This window comes from Perca flavescens, chromosome 15 (assembly GCF_004354835.1).
Source record: "Perca flavescens isolate YP-PL-M2 chromosome 15, PFLA_1.0, whole genome shotgun sequence".
Classification (NCBI taxonomy): Eukaryota; Metazoa; Chordata; class Actinopteri; order Perciformes; family Percidae; genus Perca; species Perca flavescens.
Window position 1 is genome coordinate 8094149 of NC_041345.1, and position 9722 is coordinate 8103870.

Genomic DNA, 9722 nt, shown 5'->3' on the forward strand with positions numbered 1-9722 from the left:
TGTTTCCACTGCCTTTAAGTGACCAAAAATATTAGTTTTGCAGATTTAAAGTATCAACATTGACTCACACAGGGCAGAAAACTGCTCAATTCTCTCCGTGAGACCTTTTGACTCGTCGGTCGAACGCAAAAATCTGATCTGTGGTCAGAGATGCAACCAATTTCCTCCCATAAGGAACAGCGCAGCAGCAGTTTTCTGCCCTCTGTGATTCACTTATGACTTTTACTTTAAACCACACCAGAAATGGCTCGCTCAAACTGTTTGATCTGCTATTTCAAGGTTGAAAAAAGTTAAGAACAGTCAGAGTAGTTGTGATCCTAAAGACCAGGAACCAGGAGGCCTCAATTTATTTGATTTCTAATTTATTAAATCTGACCCCATTAATGTAAAATATGATTCCAAATATCAGCGTCCTTACGCTGCTCCTTTAACTTTAAACATCACCGCCCATTTTGACCCTTAATTCACTGGCAAATTCTGTGTTATTGTCGCGTTTGTTTTTTCACAGGACTCATGCTTGCAGTTGAGTGTCTGTGCTCCTCTTCTGTCTTTCAACATGTCACTGTCTCCAGCAGCTGTCGCTTTCTAATGGCCTCGACATTTCTTCTCCTCTGCTCTCCTTCTAGCCCTGCCATCACAATCACAGCTCACTGTCACACTCTTTGCTGCTCCCCTGTGTCTCGCTGGGATCATTAACATAATTGGACTTTATGACATGATGGACATCGGGGGTAAATGGGATAAAATGGTGACTCGGCATAGAAAGATAATAATGATGGTTGTTATAATTGGCTATTATGAGAATCCTGGTAACAGTGTGATTATGATTATAAGGATGATGTTCAAAGGTGCGTGTCATAATAACTTCAAAGCCGATAGTTAAGATAATGATGATGGCATTAAAGAACTGTCAGTCTTTTGGGGCCAATTAATTCCCTTTATTGTGCAAATAAAGGCAAATAATGTACAGCCAGTTAGCTTAGCTTAGCACAAAGACTGAAAAAAGGGGGATACAGCTGACCGATTTTACACAAACAAGACATAACTTAAATAGTAAGCAGAGGTCCTGGTACACAAAGTTTATTACCTTTGGACAGAGCCAGGTTAGCCATTTTCCAGTCTTTGTGCTAAGCTAAGCTAACAACCTGCTAGCAGTTTAGCTTTATATTTAGAATACAAAGAGAGCGTTAATGATCTTCTCATCTAACGCTGGGCAAAAAAATCAAATAAGAATATTTCCCAGCAATAACATATATGAAGTTGATATTGATACTATAATACATATCATCAACTCACAATATTATTAAGATCTTGCTGTCATGTCACTTGAGTCAGCTTCTGTTGAGTCTGAAGACTACAAGTTTGAAAATAAAAAAGAAAGAAGTGACCGCTTACCTGACCTCCTCGTCTCTTGCTTTATTAGCTGCTACTAGCATAACGCACCCGAATCTCAGTCAAGTTGAATTGTGGGTAATGTAGGCACCAGGTTTTAACAAGGAAGAGGAATGTGTGGAACTGTCTATCTTGAGTGAAATGCCAAAATGGTGGAGTACTTTTTAAGTATTGACACTAAATCATTTCCAATCATACATGAAAGGAAAAAAGGAAAGATATCCTCAAATAACAATCCTTTTTTTCTTTTCAAACAGCAAGTACACCAAATGCATTTTCATACACTTTATGGCACTCCACACTCACACTCTGTTTCCTCACAACAACTGGACACACAACGGCCACAACTTCACATCTCTCTTTTGTGCTGCATTAGCACGCCGAACCACGATCAACATGATGATGATGTGAAGGAGGATGGGGGATGGTGACTTTAATAGTTAAAATGATGAAGGCCAGGTGCGGGACGTGCGCTGGACCTTCACAGCTTAGGTGCAAACACAGCCGGTTGCTAGGTAACAGTGTCTGCCGGGGGGTCCTTGTAAGGCCTGGAGCTGGGGTGAGACAAGGGGCTGACACAACTCTACCTTCAAACCCCACCGCATGCTAAAAATAGACCTCTGTGTGTGTGTGTGTGTGTGTGTGTGTGTGTGTGTGTGTGTGTGTGTGTGTGTGTGTGCGCGCGTGAAGAAACAGAGAAACATGGAATAAGTGACATCAAGTGTACGGAGAAGGGTGAAGGAGGAGATTTGGGGAAGGTGATACAAAGTCTGACGCATTAGCCGAGCGGTGCGTAAGGCTGCTGTAATACGAGCTTCTTTCTGTCTGTCTTCTCTTAGAAAGCTTTATCCCCTTCTGCCTTACTTTCCTCATGCACACACTCACACACCATCTCCTTTTATAAAAATATCCAAGGACAATCCTCACTATTAATAGGAAGTGTTGTCAACTGGCTCTGGAGAAATGAGACCTTCTGTTCAGCTAACTATTTTGGCGGTCCTTTGTAGCCATGACCCCTTACACTGTCAATTACATTAATTTTTGAGACTGTTAAAGACAGTAAAAACTAGTTTCATATATACGACATAGACAAAATATCTCTTTTCAGTGAAATCTTTACTGTTGTGTCAAAAGAATCCCAAGACTAACCATGAAAGGAGTTTTTCTTTCTTTTATTAACAAAAATCATCATTTATTCTATATATCTATTACATTATCTTCCTAAAAGGCCATGGCCGTGGTTTTCTGCTCTTAGTGCCCATCATAGGATCCCACAGAGAATTGTTCCAGAGCAACGGTGATGGACTCAGTGTTATATTATTTACTTGGCTCCTCTTTCAGCACCGGGCTCTTTTGGTTCCAGCACTGGAGCGATAATCGAGCTCCACGCATACTGCGGGTGATTTATGGGCCTTGGGGGTCACCATCCTGTAGCCCTGCCCGACCACTACAATCTAACTGCATACAGTTATCTGCAGCCAGTGTTTTTGAGTCAATGCATGCGCGCTGTGACACAAGTGAGATGTTTTTGTTAGCTACTCAGGTAGCATACACCTTGAGCCATTTGTCATTGGTTAATGAGATGTGTTGCAACTGCTTGCACATGACAGAATTGTAATACTTTAACCTATAAACATTTACAATTACAACACTTAAGCTATCTATTTACTCGGGACTAGTATTACCTGGGGACCTCTAATAATTTCTAACAATCTCATCTGTGATCTTATTCCCGTGCAAATCAAATAAAATGTCTTTAATTTGTAGGTAAAAATTCCACTGCAAATGACCTACCATGTTTCATCAAGTCCCATGTGAATCAGCATCTCTGTGACAAAAATTTGGATTGTGCAATAAGGCAGCCCTGCTTGGTTCTTTCTGTAAATGATTGTAAAGATTTACAAAAAAAAATGTTTACGGTATTGACTGTCTAACAGATGTGCTTGCCCACCGGTTATGGAAAAAGTTTTATTTTATAAGCATGGCCTGTCATCTGCAGTGAGCTAGCGAGGGTAAAAACCTTGCAGTCAAGGGGGGTAGCTGCAGCTTATTACGCCGGGCAAGATAAAGACACGGTTGAAAAAATGCTCCTGGCCAGATCTCCATCGTAAACAGATCAACATAAACATTGGTTGGTAAAAGTAGTCGGAGAGCCATCCAGCAAATGCCAACGTTTCGTGACTGATTGCTGCGGACGAAGTAACGTTTAATTTGACGATACACCGGTAAGAGCAAATTATGTTTAACTGTGTATCCAGCTGATTTTAAATAGCTAACGTTACTGTATTGTGTGAACTGTTAACTTCATTTAATATTTCATGTGGCATTTCCTTTTGCGGGGAATTAGCCATTCCAGAGCTCGCCACCCTAAGTGCAAATGTTTCACCAAAACAAGTTTCTTACTGAGAGTATTTTGCAGAGGCACCGTCGCTGCACCAGGAGCTTAGCGCCGCCCATGACGATTGTGATTGGTTTAAAGAAATGCAAACAAGCCAGAGTGTTTTTTCTTCTATTCTAGAATGTATGTGTGGTGTAGCCAGACCTCACTCCATCGCTGACACAGCGCTGTGGAAATAGGTCTGGCAATTCAAAGACAGACCTCCATTATGCCTGCCGTTGCCTACTTACAATTGCTAAGCTATGATTGGACAATCACTGTTTGAGGGAGGGGTTTCTGTAGCTTATTGAAAAAATGATGCCACTTTATCAATAATTACTCAACTGTGTGTATGTGTGTGTGTGTGTATGTGTGTGTGTGTGTGTGTGTGTCTGTGTGTCTGTGTGTGTCTGTGTGTGTAAACCCAGGAATAGGGCTTGGTTGGAACAGCACTTAAAGCTTAGCACCATTCTAGCTAAACACCTGTCACACACACACACACACACACACACACTTGCATGTGCACTCACACTCGGATGCCCGCACACACACACACCTGTCTGATGCATACCATGCTCTCTGTCTGTCTCACACTCACACTTGAACATATTGTGACATGCTCAGAAATGTTGACACTTGTGTCTGCAAGGTCACATTTCTATATTCTCTCACGTGGCTGCTTGTTTTTCTGATTGCAGCCTGCATCCGTACTGCCAACAGCTTCTGACAGACATTTTTGGGGGGGCTGTGGTTGTGTATCTTTATTGTTGTCTTTCTGGTTTGACAAAAGACAGTTGATAAAGACATCAGTTGATAAAAGCCACCAATCAAATGTAATTGAGCATGCAGCTGGAGTATCTTTAAGTCCACCTCATCGCTTTACCAAGCAGCCGTTTTTGGTTTGTTTTCGTCCTATAAACTGCCTACAAGGCCGAAAAAAAGAGTCTGTCACAGCTGGTCAATAAAAAAACAAGCAAAGGGGGCAATAAACACTCTCTTGTCCACGTCACTCTCTCTCAACTTCTTCATAGTGGACTCCCTCTATCTTGCTCAACATTCAGCCATCATCCTGTCATCGCTGCTGTTTCTCCAGCCCATGTGCACCCAGTCATTCCCAGCCTGCCTGCGCTCAGGCCCGTATATGGCAGGGCCATCCGGCAGGGGAGCCACAGGGTTAAATATACTCTGAAGCTCCGAGAATGCCAAACTCCTCCAGCTAACCTGCCAGAAAGAGATGCACCGTGGAGCAGAGAGGGGTCTAACACACACAATGGGCACACATGTTCTCATTGTCTCATTAGCATCAGGATTTTCTGCAACAATTCTGATAAAACAAAGTACCATATGAGGGGCACACTGGAATGTAACTATTTTGCTTTTTTTTTCTAATGTTGCCAATATTTCCCAAAAGTTTCGGTACGTATCAAGTTAGAAGAAACATGAGAACTACTGTAGTTCTGTACCGGCTACCATCAATACATTCACATAAACTGATTTAAAAAAAATCTCAAACTTAAGACAATATGTTTTATAGCTGCATCAAAGTCTTTTGCAGAATTCTATACAACACATTTTATTGTTATTCACTATGTCATATTCGCTCTCTTTGCAGGTTCGTAGCCAGGATTTTAGAAATACTTTGTCTCCCCAACACACACCCAGACATTTTAGAACAGAAATTAAAAAGAGGTCCCTAATTCATTTGTCAGTATAACTTTTCCATTATAACTTCTTTTTTCTTTTCTTTTTTTTCCCAACATAAGGTCTAAATTATGTTTTTAAATGTTGTGGTTGTGGACATTTCCGTTGCTGTTTTGTATTTTTATTCTGTATTTCTGTTCCCTGTTGTGTATACTTCTGTTCCTTATTCCCCTGTTCATTGTGTGTTTGTTTATCCTGTTTTAACTGTGCGTTTGTATTGTGTATTCCTGTTCCTTGGTGATTATTTCTGGTTCCGGTTTTATTTTGATAGTCTGGTTTTCTGTCTTGTCTCGTCCAATTTACTTCCTGTGTTTTCCCTCCTTTGTGATTGTCCTGCCCCGCCCTGATGTGCTTCACCTGTTGTCTCACCTGTTTCTGATTTACCCATCACCTCATGTATTTAGCCTCTGTGTTCCCCTTGTCTTGTGTCAGATTGTTTTGTGGCCATGCCCTTGTGTTTCTTCCCTGTGTTTCTTCCCTGTGTTTGTTCCTGCATGTGCCCGTTTGCTCCTGCCTATGTTTTGCCCGTCGGTTTGTTATTTTGTGAGTGTTCCAGTCCTTGTACTGCCGTTTTTTGTTGTATTAAATCTCTGAGTTCCACCATCTCCTGCCTGCCTGCCTCTCTCTGCATTTGGGTCCTCACTCTCCCGCTACACATCATAACATTAAAGCCCTCTCCATACTGCCAGGAATAACATTTGTTGAATAATGCTGATACCTTTATTTTATCATTTTTTTTGTTGTTGTTGTAACAGTTGTAACATTTAACTGAACTAGCTATAGCAAACCCAGACAAGTTCCCACACTTCCACAAGTGTAAATGTGTATAACTAGCAGTGCAGTAGCTGGTACTGAGCCATTTATTGATGTCATATGTCCTAGAAAAGACTGGCCAGGCCTCTGTAAACAAAACGTGTTGGCTCTGCTTCATCGCAAAGCCCAAACAGATCTTCTGAGGAGGAAGTGGCTCTTTATCAGTTTCTACTCTCTCCTTGGACCAGAGAGAAGAGGTGTGTGTGTGTGTGTGTGTGGGGGGCTCCCTCAGCCTGAGACGTGGTGACATAACAGAGCAACACAAGAGCCTAGAGTGTGTCCTCACTTTATGTTCTCAGGGACACACTTACTTAAGAGGAGCGCCTGGCCTTGGTTTACTTCCAGGACAGTTTTCGGGGCACGTGGCAGCAAAGTGATGAAGTGGGTGTAAGAGAGGACAAGAATCATGGGCCGGTGTAACGGAGAACAGGCAGATCTCAGCCAAGGGATTGCTGGGATGGCAGGAGATGGGAGTATATTCACACATGAACTGAGATACCATGGTTGTCATACTCCAGCATTATTGTTTTTTTACCAAAACAATACTTTTCAAACTTATTAAATCACCTTTTATTTACAAGCACATAGAAAATAGATTTATCAGCATAGAGATTTAAGGTGTTGCATAACCTGCTCATTAATCTAAAGCTCCAGAATGCATGTTTTTGGTCAGTAATCAGAATTCAAGTCATTAACTAGGATGGACCCTGCAGATGAGATAACAAAATTGTTATTCTTCCCATCAAATTACAACCTTTTTGCCAGTCACTGTGTTTAATGTGCACCATCACTCATTTAAATCATCATATTCAACACGCTGTTACTTCTTAGCGGCTAGCCAAGACTTGGATGACCAAGTTATTGGGTTTTCTCAGCAGAACTAGCTGAGTTAAAGGAATAGATCAACCTTCATAGAAAGAAAGCTTCTCTGCTTTCTTGCTGAGAGATGAGAAGATTGGTACTATTCTCAGACGTGAGTGGTATATCTGTGTTAATCTTAATAATGTCAAAAAGCAAAGTGCGTTTTCTGTTTACACGGTGAAAGGGGAGTAATCTGGTTACTGCCGCGCATGTAAACGCTCTGCACACTTATCCTCACATTGATGTAACCTTCAAGCCTCAGTGTAGCATCTAGGGGGCTCCTCGCCTACAGGGTGTCACATTCTCAAACCTCCCTGAAAGAACACCGAAATTCTGCCATTGTGTCATAACTGCCTACCCACATGCCCACTGCACTATTTATACCAGAGGAGCACAACTGCTGCTATAGGTACAGTTACAGTGGAGCACTTCAAACCCCAGCTGCCCTGCCTCCGCTAATAATACAATGCAGTACACACACACACACACACACACACACACACACACACACACACAACTGCTTGCTCTGCTGCTACTTTTGGCCCTCATCATCCTCCCTCAAAGTGCTTCCTGTATCTTTCACTGTGATGAGCAGCCACAGGCAGGCAGTCCTGACGTGCCCACCTCCCACTCCGAGCCGCCTGCCAACAAGCTCTCACTTGCGCTCGTTACATCACGACTGAGCCTGTCCCCGTCCCAGCACCAAATCATTATGCACATAATCACTTCAGGGGGAAGGAGAATGTGGAAGTCCAACGTCAACGCTATAAAACAAGCAAAAAGGCAAAAAGATAATTCAGTGAAAATCATGAAGTTGAGGGTTTTTCATTTTACCTTTTGCACGTTTTATGAGCCCACACCAGCTCCTTCAGCCCCCCCGGACACAATTTTGAAAACATACGTCTTGAAATAGTAATACCTGTTTACGGTCAGACATACAGTGTAGGGCTGCAACTAACGATTATTTTTTATTGTTGTTTTATGTTATTTTATCTGTTGATATTTTCTCGATTGATCGATTAGTTGTTTAGTCTATAAAATGTTCGGAAACTAGTGAAAAATGTGGATCTTGGTTTTCCAACTGCCAAGATGAGGTCCTCAAATGCCTTGTTTTGCCACAACTCAGTTTACTATCATAGAGGAATGAAGAAACTAGAAAGCATTCACATTTAAGAAGCTGGAATCTGAAAATGACTCAAACTGATTAATCAACTATCAAAACACTTGCCAATTAATTGAATAGTGGACAACTAATCAATTAATCTTTGCAGCTCTAATAATAAGTAGCCATGTTTTCATCACTTACAACATTTAATCAAAAGTAGATTTTATGTGTTTTTTTTGTTTGTTTTTTACACTGATCAACAGAAAAAGACCCTTTTATGTCATACAGGTGTATTGTGTGTCACAGTCCTGCTCTGTGGCCATTGGTCTAGTGAGTCTTATTTCTTGAGTTTTTTTTATTTTTTCTTGTTCTTGTTCCTTGTTGTATTCATTATGTCATTTTGAGTTGTCTGTGCGTTCCATTGTGATCCTCATGTGTTTTTCTAGCCCTGCATGTCTTTTCCTTGTACACCTGTTTTGTGTCTAGTTTCGTCAGCCGGCCTTGTGTTGCCAGTCCTCTTTTCGTTGTCTTGTTACCCAATCAGTGTTTCCCTCGTTATTTCTGTTGAATCATCGTAAAAATTGTAAAACATTGTCACAACAAAATTTAAGTGCTACTCCTTCTGGTGCCTAGAAGTATACATTCATACACACATGCCATACCCTTCCACAAACCATACCCTCACATACACATAATGGGACATGTGCTTCTAGTGCATAGTAGTATACATTCATACACTTACTTACGGCGTACTCTCACACCATCTTTTTTAAAAGATCACAGTACTGAAAAAGTGCAAATGCAGGAGGGGAAAAGGCTGTCTCTGAACCTGGATGTCCAGGTTCTGAGAGACCTGTAACCCTGCCCACTCCAGCTGTGCCTTGTCTTTTGATTAGCTCCATGTGTATTTTTACCTGTCTGTTCTTAGAGTTGTTTGTCGTTTGTTTGTCGTGATTCCCTGTTTTGTGCCCTCGGTTTGAGCCTAGTTGTCCATTGTATTCCTTAGAGAGTAAACAGTTTGACCTTTAGTTCCTGTACCGTGCATGTTGCTGTCCTGCCTGCTAATTGGGTCCAAACCAGCACCAACCGTGACATATATAATTCAATTAATTGAAACCATGATTACACACATGATCTCCATTTAACTAATAATATGCCTTCTAAAACCAACTGGCTGCTCCAGTGATGATTTAGGTGTATCCTATTAAAGAAGGCTAATACTTGTGCAAAAATGTATTTTATATTGAATTAATTGAGATCACAATCTGTTTTTACTTTCAACTTTATATTGTCTTTTTCTGTTGTTCAGTGTAAAAAGAAAAATGCCACATTAAATCTACTTTGTAATACAATATAACTTGTTATATATACATATGTATATATATATTTCTTGTCCTTAGCAGAGAATGAAGTCACACTCCCTCTGGGTGTTTTGTAATCCGAGCTTCTCTGTTCTTTGTTTTGATAGATTTT